We start from the raw sequence: 15,868 nt of genomic DNA, 5'->3' as shown, positions 1-15,868 counted from the left end.
TTTTGAATTTCAATTTCCTGTTTGGCCAGTGTGGCAAGCTGCAGATGACCATGCAGAGCTCATCAGCAGAGGTGACCATGATGGAGTGCCAGAATCGCAAAAGAGCTCCAGCATGGACCGAACGGGAGGTATGGGCTCTGATCGCTGTATGGGGAGAGGAATCCGTGCTATCAGAACTACATTCCAGTTTTCGAAATGCCAAAACATTTGTGAAAATCTCCCAGGGCATGAAGGACAGAGGCCATAACAGGGACCCGAAGCAGTGCTGCATGAAACTTAAGGAGCTGAGACAAGCCTACCAGAAAACCAGAGAGGCAAACGGCCACTCTGGGGCAGAGCCCCAAACATGCCGCTTCTATGATGAGCTATATGCCATTTTAGGGGGTTCAGCCACCACTACCCCAGCCATGTTGTTTGACTCCTTCAATGGAGATGGAGGCAACACGGAAGCAGGTTTTGGGGACGAGGAAGATGATGATGATGAGATTGTAGATAGGTCACAGTAAACAAGCAGAGAAACAGGTTTTCCTGACAGCCCAGAACTGTTTCTCACCCTGGACCTGGAGCCAGTACCCCCCGAACCCACCCAAGGCTGCCTCCCAGACCCGCCAGGCAGAGAAGGGACCATAGAGATGTGCTATGTATGTAATGTTACCAGCAACGTTTACCATGAAAGAGTGTACCCATTGTTCTATAAAGTGTCTTTTTAAATACCACTGTCCCTTTTTTTTTCTTCCACCAGCTGCATCTTCTCCTTCCCAGAGGCTAGAGAAGATTACAAGGCGAAAAAAACGCACTCGCAATGAAATGTTCTCTGAGCTCATGCTGTCCTCCCATGCTGAAAGAGCACAGACAAATGCATGGAGGCAGACAATGTCAGAGTGCAGAAAAGCACAAAATGACTGGGAGGAGAGGTGGTGGGCTGAAGAGAGGGCTGAAGCTAAAAGGTGGTGGCAACGTGATGAGAGGAGGCAGGATTCAATGCTGAGGCTGCTGGAGGATCAAACTAATATGCTCCAGCATATGGTTGAGCTGCAGAAAAGGCAGCAGGACCACAGACCGCCGCTACAGCCCCTGTGTAACCAACCACCCTCCTCCCCAAGTTCCATAGCCTCCTCACCCAGATGCCCAAGAATGCGGTGGGGGGGGCCTCCGGCCACCCAGCCACTCCACCCCAGAGGATTGATCAAGTAACAGAAGGCTGGCATTCAATAAGTTTTAAAGTTTTAAACTTTTAAAGTGCTGTGTGGCCTTGTCCTTCCCTCCTCCACCACCCCTCCTGGGCTACCTTGGTAATTATTCCCCTATTTGTGTGATGAATTAATAAAGAATTCATGAATGTGAAGCAACAATGACTTTATTGCCTCTGCAAGTGGTGATCAAACGGAGGTGGGGAGGGTGGTTAGCTTACAGGGAAGTAGAGTGAACCAAGGGGCGGGGGGGGTTTCATCAAGGAGAAACAAACAGAACTTTCATACCGTAGCCTGGCCAGTCATGAAACTGGTTTTCAAAGCTTTTCTGATGCGCACCGCACCCTCCTGTGCTCTTCTAACCACCCTGGTGTCTGGCTGTGCGTAACCAACAGCCAGGCGATTTGCCTCAACCTCCCACCCCACCATAAATGTCTCCCCCTTACTCTCACAGATATTGTGGAGCGCACAGCAAGCAGTAACAACAGTGGGAATATTGGTTTCGCTGAAGTCTAACCGAGTGAGTAAACTGCGCCAACGCGCTTTTAAACATCCAAATGCACATTCTACCACCATTCTGCACTTGCTCAGCCTGTAGTTGAACAGCTCCTGACTACTTTCCAGGCTGCCTATGTATGGCTTCATGAGCCATGGCATTAAGGGGTAGACTGGGTCCCCAAGGATAACTATAGGCATTTCAACATCCCCAATGGTTATTTTCTGGTCTGGGAAGAAAGTCCCTTCCTACAGCTTTTGAAACAGACCAGAGTTCCTGAAGATGCGAACGTCATGTACCTTTTCCGGCCATCCCACGATGATGTTGGTGAAATGTCCCTTGTGATCCACCAGTGCTTGCAGCACTATTGAAAAGTAACCCTTGCGGTTTATGTACTCGCTGGCTTGGTGCTCCGGTGCCAAGATAGGGATATGGGTTCCGTCTATGGCCCCACCACAGTTAGGGAATCCCATTGCAGCAAAGCCATCCACTATGACCTGCACATTTCCCAGGTCACTACCCTTGATATCAGCAAATCTTTGATTGTGTTGACTACTTGCATCACAGCAGCCCCCACAGTAGATTTGACCACTCCAAATTGATTCCCGACTGACCGGTAGCTGTCTGGCATTGCAAGCTTCCACAGGGCTATTGCCACTCACTTCTCAACTGTGAGGGCTGCTCTCATCTTGGTATTCTTGCGCCTCAGGGCAGAGGAAAGCAAGTCACAAAGTTCCATGAAAGTGCCCTTACGCATGCGAAAGTTTCGCAGCCACTGGGAATCGTCCCCAGACCTGCAACACTATGCAGTCCCACCAGTCTGTGCTTGTTTCCCGGGCCCAGAATTGGCGTTCCACCGCATGAGCCTGCCCCATTAGAACCATGATGCTCACATTGCCAGGGCATGTGCTTTGAGAGAAGTCTGTGTCCATGTCCTCATCACTCTCGTAACCACGCTGACGTCGCCTACTTGCCCGGTTTCACTTTTTCCAGGTTCTGGTGCTGCATATACTGCTGGATAATGCGTGTGGTGTTTAATGTGCTCCTAATTGCCAAAGTGATCTGAGCAGGCTCCATGCTTGCCGTGTTATGGCGTCTGCACAGAAAAAAGGTGCGGAACGATTGTCTGCTGTTGCCCTGACAGAGGGAGGGGTGACTGACGACATGGCTTACAGGGTTGGCTTACAGGGAGTTAAAATCAACAAAAGGGGTGGCTTTGCAAGAAACTGAATGGCTGTCTCAAGGATAGAATTCAAAACTGGGTTTAGCAGGCCGTTGATTTCACAGAGGGAGGGAGAGAGATAGGAGAAAATGAATACAAAACAAATTCGGTCTATTTCTTGTTTTGAGCCACTTCATCTATCTTTATACATCTTGCTGGCAGCAGACTGTGCAGTACAACCGCTAGCCATCATCACCTCCTGGGTGCTCGGCAGAAGACGGTGCAGTATGACTGATGGCTATCATCTTCAGCTGGCTGCAGATTAAAAGACAGTGCACTGCCGGTAGGACTCAATCGCTATGAGACGAAACAAGGGAAATGACCTGGCTGAGTCACTCCCATGTTTGCCCAGACACCCAGTTAAAAGAGCACCCAGGACTACGTCGACGATGGCTACCAGTCACACTGCACTGTCTGCTGCCAAAAGGCAATAAACTGCTGCTGTGTAGCAATGCAGTACCACGTCTGCCAGCACCCAGGAGACATATGGTGATGGTTAGCTGAGCGGGCTCCATGCTTGCCGTGGTATGGCGTCTGCACAGGTAACTCATGAATAAAGGCGCAAAACAATTGTCTGCCCTTGCTTTTACGGAGGGAGGGAGGGAACGGGGGCCTGACGATATGTACCCAGAACCACCCGTGACAATGTTTTAGCCCCATCAGGCACTAGGATTTCTACCCAGAATTCAAATGGGCGGTGGAGACTGCGGGAACTGTGGGATAGCTACCCACAGTGCAAAGCTCCGGAAGTCGACAGTGGCCTCGGTACTGTGGACACAGTCCGCCGACTACATGCACTTAGAGCATTTGTGTGGGGACACACACACTTGACTGTCTAAAAACGCTTTCTACAAAACCGACTTCTATAAATTCGACCTAATTTTGTAGTGTAGACATACCCTGAGAGGGAAGGACCTGGCTGCAGGGACCTAAGCAGAGTACCTAGATTGGAGCAGGGCTGGGGAGCTCCAGCCAGGAAAGCTCCAGGCTGAGGCCTAGCATTAGGCCCAACAGGTACTGGGGTTGCAGGGGACAGCCCAAGGTTAGACAGAGGCAGCAGGTCCAAACTGTACCTTGCCTCTGATGAGTGGCTCATACTGCAGTCTGTCCCAGAGCGCAGGGGCTAGCTGGTGACTGGCAGGAGCCTACAAATGAGGCAAGGTAGGGATAGTGGGTGTGAGGGTTCCCCTGGGAGGGGAGACCCAGAACTATGGGGTACTGCCAGGGGGCAGCACCCAGTGAAAGGGACATAGGAGCCAGCACCAAGGCGAGACACCGGCCTGAAGAGGGCGCTCCAAAGGCTGGAATGCTAATTCCCCGAGATGACCAGCGGGAGGCACCACTGGTTAGTCTACACCCGGTTACAGGCACGCTCTGTATCAAAGCCAGAAATAGGGATTCTGATCTGCTTTGCTGCCTAGAAAAATCTTTGTTAATGTTTAGGCAGCTGGTATGACAAGACCACAGCTTATCACACTGATCAGCACTGTCTCACTGTTTGCTTTTGCTTCCCCTGTCTCCACCAGTTGTCCCTTGTTTTATAAGTGCTTAGGGCCAGGACCAGCCTTTTTGTTCTGTGTTTGCACAGCACCTAGTGCAATGGAGAACCAGTCCATGACCGGGGCTCCTAGGCCTTATTGCATTACAAATACCAATAATAATAGAATCCTTATTTAACAGCTGGTAAAGCACCACTTAATCCCTTGGTACTTGCTTTGGGTCTGATCCAAATCAGCTTTGGATGTGGTCCTCAGTGTGTGTCCAATTAAATGAAGTTTATGTTAATATTGTCTTGATTATTTCATTGTCATTCACTATCATTGGGCCTGTTCTCCTGAATCAAGAAACTCCACTGACGTCAGTGGCTGCAGGATAGGGCCTGAGTGTTCAAATGAAGATGTAACTTTGTAAGGAATGCATTAACCTTTAAACAAGTCTATTCAGCATTCATTTTTGACTTCTAGTTTCACTTCTTAAAGTGCATGGACATCCCTATTTAAAATGGGCACAACGCACTGAAGAATGGGACCCAATTAGAGCTGGTCAAAAATGTTTTGTTGGCAAGTGTTAAAAGCTTTCCCAGAGAGCTCTGGGAGCCAGAGAGGCAAAGAGCTCAGGTGCCCTAGCTCTCTGTAGCTCCAACTCCTGGACCTGTGAGGGCAGACTGAGTGCCTGAGCTCCCTGTCTCTCTGCAAGCCCAAGTGGGAGGCTTTGTCAATTTCATACATGAAAGACAAGAAGCTGAGAAATTCTATTTCAGTTCTCCCAAAATGGAATTTTTCTTTAAAACCCCTTTCTGTGAAAAATTTCATAGTTTGGACATTTCATCCTAGTTCAGGACCTTTCCCCCCATACGCTACACTTTCCTTACAGAAAGGATCCTCTGCTCTTCCTCCACTTGCCTTTTTTTTTTTTTTTTTTTTTTTTTTTTTTTTTTTTTAGAGCTAATAACTCAAGTCCCTGTTACTTGGACACACCAAATATGTCTCTTCCTTCCCAAGAGATATAACATCTTTGGGGGTTCCAAAGACTAATCATTCCTTTTTTCAAATTAATAAGCTGACATTGCCTGATTTTCAGAGGTGAAGTTTTCACAAGTTTCATTAAAGTTCCTGGGAACTGCAGGTGCTCAGCTCTTTGAAAACAAGGCATTATTTCATTGTTTAACCACTTTTAAAAAATGTATCTATCTTTGCACAATTATTATTTGTATTCACATTCCTACTCTAACTGTAGGCATTGCCATCTAGTGTGTGTGTGTTACATTGGCAGCATATTGTTAAGGGCCCTGTTATTTTGGGAATTAGTGGACACATTTAAGATGAAACAAAACGTATACCTCATTCCACTAACATGTTCAGAGACAAATGTGTCTTAGAGGCTTGGAGCTGAGCTAATTTCCTTTTAATAAACAGTGACAGATTTTATATAAACCAGGTGCAATCCAACAGTTTGAAATCAGAAAGTGCTAAAGGGTTTTACGAGGAGACAGCTACATCACCCGTTTGAGCCAACCCATCCCCTCACATCTACGTGCTCTTATTCCTGCATGAGAGAAATACCAAATGTATGATTTCTTTGCCTGATCTTTGCAGTGCTATAGAAGTTAGAATTACTATAATAGCACAGAGGGCCAGATTCTGATCTCAGTTGCAGTAATATAAACCTGGAGTAAATCCATTGCCATATCTTCAGTCGGTGTTAGTCTTTGTTGCTGCTCCTGGCTCATTGACTTCAGTGAAATTGCTGTGAGTTCAGAATCTACCCCTGAGATAAAAAGTACAGAAAAAACAGTCAATGTATTTCTTCTTTTCCCTTCTTGAACCTTTTTCTCTCCCCAGTTTCTTTTCAGTCCTTGAGATAAAGTAGACAATACTTTAAATTATTAGAAAAATGCTTCTAAAGCAATATTTAATGCATATTGGAACATTCATTTGACATTATGAAAACATTTATCTTTACATCAAAGTATATGATGTGTATATAACAGAGTGGGGTTTTATCTGTATTTTGAAAACGAAGATACCAAAACATTAAAAAGGCTTACTCTTGCCAATATATATACTAGTACAATAATTGTATAGGAAAAATATTGCAAACTAAATAAAATAGTACATTTCATTCTGACAGATGACCACCTACTTACAGTATTATTACAGTATCTTTTCCTGTGGACCTCAGGAGGTCCGCAGATGAGCAAGGAAATTGGGGGAACGCAATTTCCATCAAAAATAATCTGTCTTTCCACAGATAGGCCTAGCAATGAGGTATTAACTTGAGCTTTCTCTCTGGCAAAGGGCTAAAGATTTTCTTTTTTTTTTTTAATAAAAAGAAAGTTTAAGTCTCCAGAAGTCTCCTTTGATGTACTATATTAAAATCACCAGAGCTAACAGTTTCTAGTGATATTACTGCCCTACCCTAATTTTATTGGCTCTTTAAAATTATTTTTTGTCAACTAAATTTTGGGCCTGGGCACTGTGAGAGGTTTCTACTAAAGTAGATTCTCTCTCTGATTTTGTTTGCTCCAAAATGGTGTAGGGCAGGAGGGGAGTAGTTAACTTTGGGAATTAGTTTAACGCCTCCATTTTAAGGAAGTCCTTCTTCAGAAACTGCTACTCTGATTTATTCCAAAGGCTACAAAAAATCTCTACTTTCATTCCAGAGCTAAACTGCCAGTTTTTAAGTTTTTCTTGGGTTGGGGGGAGGGACTTGAGTTTTTTGGAGGAGTCTAAGGCATTTTAGATGTCACTTAATTAGGCTGATAGTAGAAGTTAAATGGCAACCTTAGATACAGGGCAATTCTTGTAGATCCATAATATACAACACACACAAATATATAATTCACAGATATATATTATTATAGGCCAGACTGATAGTGTCACTGGTAATTGCCTAACACTTTCTATTATAAGATCCTGTTTTCAGTTGCTTGGGCTGAAATTTTATGCCAGGTGTCTGCCTCAGGCTGAATTTGTTTAAAAAATTTCAGCCAAAACTGTTCAGCTGATTCCGAGAATGAGGAGAGGTAAAAATATGTTGTTTTGCCCATGTTACAAAATTCTGGCAACCTTTTCCTGGATTAGCACTAGCACCCCTCTGCTTTGAAACAGAGATTGAAATTGGGCAGGGGAGTGGCCACATTGTCAGCGATATTCCTGTCCCATGAAAGTTTGCTCAAATTCGGCCATGTTACAAGCCTTTGGAAAAAATTGCAGTTTGCACATACTCAGTGGATAGTATTCAATTTTAGTGATAAAAAATCTCCAAAAAAACCCCCATTCTTATTGTGCTTTTTTGTATGCCCTCAAAGCTCCTAAGCATGCTTCATCCCCTCATAGCTTCTGATACTGTGCATACACCATCCCCATAAAATAAAGCAATGGGCTATGCTCCCTCCAGTCCAGGGCAACATGGCAAAACCAGATTTTTCTCTGTAATGAGTGCATCAAGGACTGCAGGTCTTGAACCCTAGTCCACAACAGTCTTGCAACCCAGGAAGTCCCAACTTACCACCCAGTGAGCTGCTAACCACTGTGTGAATAGCAGCTGAACTCTGACAGAGGATTCCAGTCCTGGGATCTCATTGGTCGGTCCTCAGCCTCTACTTAACCCAAGCACAGGAACTGGAAGCTGTCCATGCTGGTAGGTTCTCCCTGCTCTGAACTGCTTCCTCTCCAATGCCTGTACCTACTGCTGATCTCATGGTAACCTGACCATGCCAGACATGTAATCCATGGTTTGTCCTATGGCCTGTCTCAGAATCTGATCTGGCCTGACTCCTGCTCTGACCACTCATGTCCTGGTCATGACAGACTGCTCCCAGCTGCTCTAAGTCAGGTGGTGGAACTGAGAGCAGGGAGCTGTCTATCCTGGGCTATAAGGCGCCCAAGCAGCCATCTGACTAAAGGAAGAAGCCATCTGATTAACATGCAGAAAGAACAAAAGCTAGGCCAGGGGGAACATTCTCAAGTCTCACCAGTCTCTTGTTGCCAGGAAATATCTGTGGCACCCACTGGCAAAGTGTGTCTTATTCCCCTGTAGTGCTGGTCCACACAGAGGAAGACAACCTAATATTGCTATCCATCACTCTGTTAGCTCACGTGACAGAGGTCTGTTCTAAACCCAATGATGATCTACTGGGTGTTAGTATGACGCCACGTGATGGAATTTCTATTTTTTTAAATTTGCCCTTTAAAAACCGAGGGAAACACAAACTGCTTTAAAACAACAAAGATTTCAAGCTCAAGCAGACAAAAATTAGGAAGTGACTAAATTAGAGCTGCCTGTGCAACCTTAATTTGTCCCCTCCATGTTTGTATGTATTATGAGAGCCATTAATTACTACTTCAATTACATCATTCCATACTGTTTTTTTCCCCCATGGGATCCCTGCCAAAGAATTGAAGAGAGTAAAATAAGTGCAAAATGAAAGAACCTGAAAATATGGGCCACGAAGAGAGATCTAGGAACGTCTGTAGATGCGGAAACTAAGAATGTGTGTTAAGAGTGTGTGAGAGTGAGATTTTAGTTGGCTAACCCAGGCATGAATGCTTCTGGTGAGGCTCATGCTAGGCCCTTGACATCTAGTAACATAGATAAAGGGGAAACTAAGCTTTATGGCTACAGTCATGTATGTAGCTTAGTTTGTGCCATCTGTTATGTAATAGTGAAATTCGCCTCCTAGCCTTGGGGTCAGGGACAAGACTCCAGAAGGAGTTCTCAATGACAATAGAAAGCTGAATGAAAAAAACAGTGAAGGGAAATCACTATGCTAAACAAATCCTCATAAGATTTTGCTTGCTTCACATGCCAGAGGAGCGTGCAAATATCTCAGTTTACAGTAGATTAGGAAGACTCTGCATGGATCTCAAAACATATTACACATTTTTGTTTTAAAGCATTTGGTTAAAGGCTTAGGAGTTGCATCCCAACCCCAACTTTCAGATAAGGAGGCAGCATTGCCAATTCTTGCAGTATTCTTGTGACTCTTGCTATATTTGGTGTTTTTCTTAAAGCTGGTGATTAGAAGAGAATCTCAGCTATTATTGATTTTAAAGGCAAGTTTTTAGTTCTCCTGGTTGTAGGAAATGAACCTTTTGCCAACTCCATATAGGAAGTCGCCAGACAAACCCTGAAAAGTCGCTAGCCATCATTATTTAAGTATTTGAAAGGAGTCAAAAATGTCACTAAACAAGATTTCCAGACAATTCAATAGAGAATTTTACATATGCACCCAGGCAAGTATAGTCACAAAATATTCACAAACAGCTCAATAGTGTTAATAAAATCCAATCCATTCCATGCTCTTCTTACTACATTCTGCTGCACACCAAGTCAACGTCATTACGTCTCAATTGAATGTCCTCGGAAGGAACCACATTCCAGGGCTTCTTGGGCTGAGATCACTATAATCTGCAGGCAAGGAAAAGAAATTTGTGGAGGCTAATTAAATTAAACTATTAATAAATACTTTGCTAAAGCCAGGCACACTTTGGAGAGAGTGTATTAGCCAGAGCACATTTGGAGAGCACATTAGCCAGGGTTTGGTTTTACCCAAATGTGTTCTTTCTCGCTGATTTGTAGTGGTAGTGCACCCTATGATGCAGGGAAAGCTGACTAATGAAGCGGGCAGGGCGGGGGAAGCAGGATAGCCAGTGAGAACTGCATGGATGGAAGGAGGGGTGGGATCTCAGCCCAAAAAGCCTTGGATTGTGTTTCCTTCCAAGGACATGCTCAATTGAGATGTGATGACATTGACTTGGTGTGCAACAGAATGTAGTACGAAGAGCATGGAGTGGATTTTATTAACACTATTGAGCTGCTTGTGAATGATTTTGTGACTATACATATTGGTGACTTATCTGAATGTCACTGTAATCAGCAGTGAAAGTCGTGAGCTTTGTCACTTGTCACTTTTTTCCTTGCTAGGGAAACCCAAAAGTTGCTAAATCTAGTGACAAAGTAGCTAAATTGGCAAATCTGGAAAAGGCTTGAAAATATGAAGTGGGTGAACCCTAAAAGCTCAGAAATTAGATGGCAACTAAAACATAAAAAAGGTGGCTTCTGTTTAAAGTCTTGTGAATTTTAAGCCAATCTCATGATTTTGTGAGACCTGACTCTTGACTGTTGAGTGCCTGGGGTAGACTATACTGAGAATGGAAAGAAACTAAAAGAACATATTGACTGACTTTATGCTAAGAACAAGACGAATCTGTAAAGTCAGGAGCCTGGGCATACAGGTCCTCTAGTGCCTGTTGGCCTGATGATTTGGAGTTAAGACCTAGCCATTGTTCTGCACTGTGTTCAAAGAGTCTCATCTGAGATGACCTATTCTTCCTGTTTTTAGCATATTTAGTCAGATGTAGCTGATTTATAGTTAGTCTAGAGCCCTAAATAGGAATCAAATGACTTTCAGGGTCTGGGGACTGAGAGACTTTTTCTGCCTAGAAGCTAGGACTTGAGCTCTGGAGACTTAAGAAACAAAAAAGAGCATGTGGACTGATTATTGTGTTCCGGTGTTTGCAGACTGTTATCTGAAGGTAATGTGGAGGATATAGGCTTTGGCTGGAAGCAGACTAAAAAAAAACCTTATGAATAAATCTGATATCTTGGAAAGAGGATTTTCTCTGTTAAACTTGTGCCTCCTGCTGAGTTTTTGTCTTGCTGGATGGACCCTGACTCAGCAACCAGTACCTTAAGAACTTCCAAGCCATATAGAAGGAAAGTTGTCCCAACACCTGCTAAGTCAGGAAAATCCAAACTTCCAACCACTGACAGTTTACCAGGATCCAGAAGACTACATCTAAACTGCATAATAGAGAGCAGCTGGCAGCCATCTATTATTTTCTTTTTTTAAATTCAGAGGTTCTCATGGTCTGTGAATGCCCATGCTGCAATGCTGAAAAATGTGATCGGGATCACTAGGGAGCAGCACACTAAGACTTATAGTATGCAGGGGCAACCACACCTCCATATTAGAAATCACGGTGGCTGCATTGTAACACTGCAAGAGCTGTCCTTTGGCAAATCTTGTGCTAAGGAAATGGAGTATCAGAGGAATGAATCTTCAAGGGGATTTAGCCAGCTAAGAGATGTAGAAGTCAGAAGGAGAGTTATCCTTCATTCATTCGTTTGTTTATTTATCCATACCTCCAAATCCATTTAGCCAGACCAAACACATTTTTATTGCACATTTTTTCTCAGAAAAAAGAATACATTTACCCCAAAAGTTCAAGTGTTTCATAAAGAGTTATGGGAATTTCCATAAAGCTTATACTGTAAGTTTAATTTCGGAAATAGAACACAGAAACTGCTCAGTTTCTCACATCCTTATATTTCAGCTATAGTACTTTGTCAATGAAATTATTTTAAGATTATGTTCTCTCATTAAAATGAACAAAGTTCTGGCCATTATGATCTGCTAGTATAATGAAGTATTGATAGGCAATGATAGTAATACCTCAGGGCCCTGAAGATTAAAAGTCTTCTACAATCGTTGGGCAAAATCTTGAATCAGGGAGAAGAAAGCAGAAGGATTACACCAGTGATTCTCAAACTTTTGTACTGCTGACCCTTTCACAAAGCAAGCCTCTGAGTGTGACCCCCCCTTATCAATTAAAAACTCTTTTTAATATATTTAACACCATTATAAATGCTGGAGGCAAAGCGGGTTTGGGGGTGGAGGCTGACAGAACCTGGTGACCCTCTCAGGGGTCCCGACCCCCAGTTTGAGAACCCCTGGATTACACAGTGGACTCTGGATCCAGAGCAGAAAATGTATTGCTACTCACTAAACTGATGAGGTAGGCACCCTCAATAAAACACGTACACTGATGGAAATTCCTGGCAAGAAATAAAATAATCACATTATTGCCTTTGAGGCATATCTACTGATGTTTAGGTGTTTGATCACAGTAGCACCAGTCATGGGCTAGAAAACACAAGTAAAGGAAAGTAAATTAATAGAGCCCTTGGATGCATTACTTGGACATGTGTTAACTGTTCTGTGCATGGAGCTACATAAGCACTGTTACTATCACTAAAAGAGATAAACATCCACAACCTTCATATGTTTTCTCAAAAAGTTGCAATTTGGAGGGCTGTAGTTTTCCCACAGAACCCTATAATAATGACTCATTATTATAACAACAGAGATGGACCTACGCAAATTTTGGTGACATTCCCATTCAGATCTGGACCTGATCTTTTCATCTGCTGCCAAAATCTATAATGGGCATCACCAAAGATCCCAGATCTGAAAACACCCAGACTTTGGAAAAGTTTGGTTCAGAGTCTATATCTAAACTTTGTCATTGAGAGCTCTCTCTGATTAAGGAAACTCATGAAGTGCTGAAGAATCTTGTTGAAGACAGCTCAAATATTACTCAGTATACAAAGCTGAGGAAAACTGAGTGAAGTTCATTGGGAGGAAACTGTTAAAAAAATGTGAATGAAGATTGGAAGCTCTTTAAGAAGAATTTATCAGATGGCTAAAAAGCCATGATTCCACAATCAAGGAAGAGGACAGCTATGGCTAAAAGCCCATCCCGGTTCCATGGCAAAGCGAAGGCAGCAATTAGAAATAAACTAAAGCACTATATAACAAATGGGGAAAAGGAGAAAGTGATAGCAATCAATATAAACAGAAGTTATAAAGTGCACAAAATTGGTAGGGGAAGTAGCCTAGGCCTCAGGAGAGCTAGATTCTGTTCCTAGATCTGCCACCCATCTGTCAGGTGACCTTGGGAAAAGCACTTTACTTCTCTGTGCCTCAGTTTCTTCCTGTAGAAGATCTACTTTGAGATCTACTGATGAAGATATACTTTGAGATCTACTGATGAAAAGTACTGTCAGAGCCAGGTATTAGTACTATTACACGAAAGACATCATGAAAAAATCCAAAAATAAGGAGAAGTTTTAAAAATATATTATGGACAAAAGAAATCCTAGCATGATATTACTCCATTACTAGATGGGGATGGTAAAATTGTTAATAAGGATGATAAAGAGAGCGGTGTTCAATAAATATTTCTGTTTTGTATTTGAAAAGCAACAGTGTGATGTGCTCATACCACGTGAGGTTGATGAAGTATTTTACAGTGCATTAGTAACTAGGGAGGATGTTAAACAATATCTACTATGGATAAACATTTTTAAATAAGTGGGTCTAGATAATCTGCACCCAAGAATCCCCCTGGAACACTGTTCTGGTGTCCACATTTTAAGACGTTAAAAAACTGGAGAGGGTGTAAAAAGAACCGCAAAAATGATTTCACAACTAGAGTGACTTAAGAGTTCAATATAATTATCTTCTCAGAAAGAAGACTGAGAGGTGACTTGATTACAGTGTATAAGTATCTTGATGGGAAAAAATACTGCATACTAAAGGACTTTAATCTAGCAGAGAAAGCATAACAAGAACCAATGGCTGGAAGCTGAAAGGAGAGAAATTCAAATTAGATATGTCACATATTTTTAACAGTGAGGGTGATTAACCATTGGAACAAACTACCAAGGGAAGTGATGGATTCTCTATCTTTTGATGTTTGCAAATCAAGACTAGATGTCTTTCTGGAAGGTATGCTTTAACCAAACCCAAAAGTGACTTGACTCTCTGTAGAGGTAATGTGGTCAGAAATTTAAATGACTTGTGCTATACAGAAAGTCAGACTAGATGATCCAATAGTCCCTTTCTGGCCTTAAACTCTATGAACTCTGATAAAACATTTATGCAAATAATCTCACTCACACAGTTCAGCAAAAAAGGAAAGAATGAGAACATTTCCCTACAATACTAACAAATCATCCTGGAGTGCATACACATTGCCAACTGGCAGCTTCTAGGTGTCTAATAATATTTAGGTATTAATAATTGTCTAATTATTAGCTGGCAGCAACCCAGCTACTTACTGTATTGGGGTTCGCACACCAGTAGGGCTGACTGCTTTGGGGATTAGCTCCTTCCAGATCCCACACCCCCTTCTATCACTCGTTCTCATGTCCCACAGCCTGCCTCTTCTCTCTCTCTCTCTCTCTCTCTGCTCTTGTTTGTGACTCAGCTCTTTGTGGCTTGACCCTCCAGCCAGGCAATTATGTGTTTCCCCCCTTCTGGGGTATCAAAGTCTCTCCATAAAAACTGTCTCAGGCAGTCTTCCCATTCACTGCCCAGATTGTGTCACTTCCCCAGTGGCTGATAGTGAACCTGGGCCAACTCGCTACTCCCCTGAATCATTTTGATTGCTTTCCTACAATTGTGTATTCTCTGAGAATATTCACTGACTATCCACTTTTAGTACCCAGGGTTGTCTGGGTGATACGCCTAGGGTAGCTGGAGAAAAAACAAGAAACCTATAGCTAACACTGATAGAAGCTGCTGTTTAATATCACCATTTGGCATCCTGCTTCATTTCCTCATTTATGAATAACATCACTGGGATGATGTGAATAGATAAGGGAAGTCACTATTTCTGTTAGCAGGTTCTCTCCTAGCTAGAATGCCTAATGAATTCAGTACAAGTACACACAGTCTGTAAGAGCAACCCACACTGTGACATTACATGCAGCCAAATCACATAGATCACACAATTTTACTGGCTAGATAAACCTGAGACAAGGAGCTCTCTGTATTGCTGGCAGCCTCTATAAAAGACTAAGCCACTCTAGGGGAATTCTAGGGGAATCCCAAGAAGTCAAGTCTCAGGATATGTCTACACAGCAAAGAGGCTGACCCATGCCAGCTGATGCGCAACTTGGGTTGAGGGGCTGTTTCATTGCTGCACAGATTTCCAGGCTCAGGCTGGAGTTTGAGCTCTAGGACCCTGTGGAGTGGAAGGGTCCCAGAGCTCAGCCTCCAGCCCAGAAGTCTACACAACAATGAAAGAGCCCTACAATCTGAGCCCTATGAGCCCAACTCATCAAACTGATGAGCCCAAGTCAGGTGCCAGCTGAGGGTTTTTCTTTTGCAGTGTAGACATGCCCTCAGAGGCTTAGAAACAGGACTGGCAGTATAACAGCCAGAGGGCTGATCTGGTCACATACTCAGTGAGGAAGTACTATACTGACCACATTTTGATCCAGCACCAGAATATGCCAGGCTGCCAATCATTCCCCATAGCAGAAGCCACATTTTCAATGTGGCCACTCTCCTATCTCTGTTCAAAATTTTGTGAGCAAAAAATCTTGTGTGAAAGTGACTTTTTCATGCTTTCACAGGATTGGAAATGAAAACCACCCCAGTACTCCTCAATCCTTCAGAAAAGCCAAACTCCTGAGGTAGATGATTGAAGATCACCCATGTTGGATGGAGACATTTTTAAACAGCTTCATCAAGCATGACCTTCAATGACCTTATTGTGTTACCTCACACCCTTGGAAAACTTCTCTTTTCATCGTCTGGGAGATGTAGTTGTTCACCTATTACTATTGAGCAGGGAGTACTCCTGGTTGGAGCTGCGCAAAACA

This window comes from Dermochelys coriacea, chromosome 5 (assembly GCF_009764565.3).
Source record: "Dermochelys coriacea isolate rDerCor1 chromosome 5, rDerCor1.pri.v4, whole genome shotgun sequence".
Classification (NCBI taxonomy): domain Eukaryota; kingdom Metazoa; phylum Chordata; order Testudines; family Dermochelyidae; genus Dermochelys; species Dermochelys coriacea.
This window is presented reverse-complemented; position numbering follows the sequence as displayed.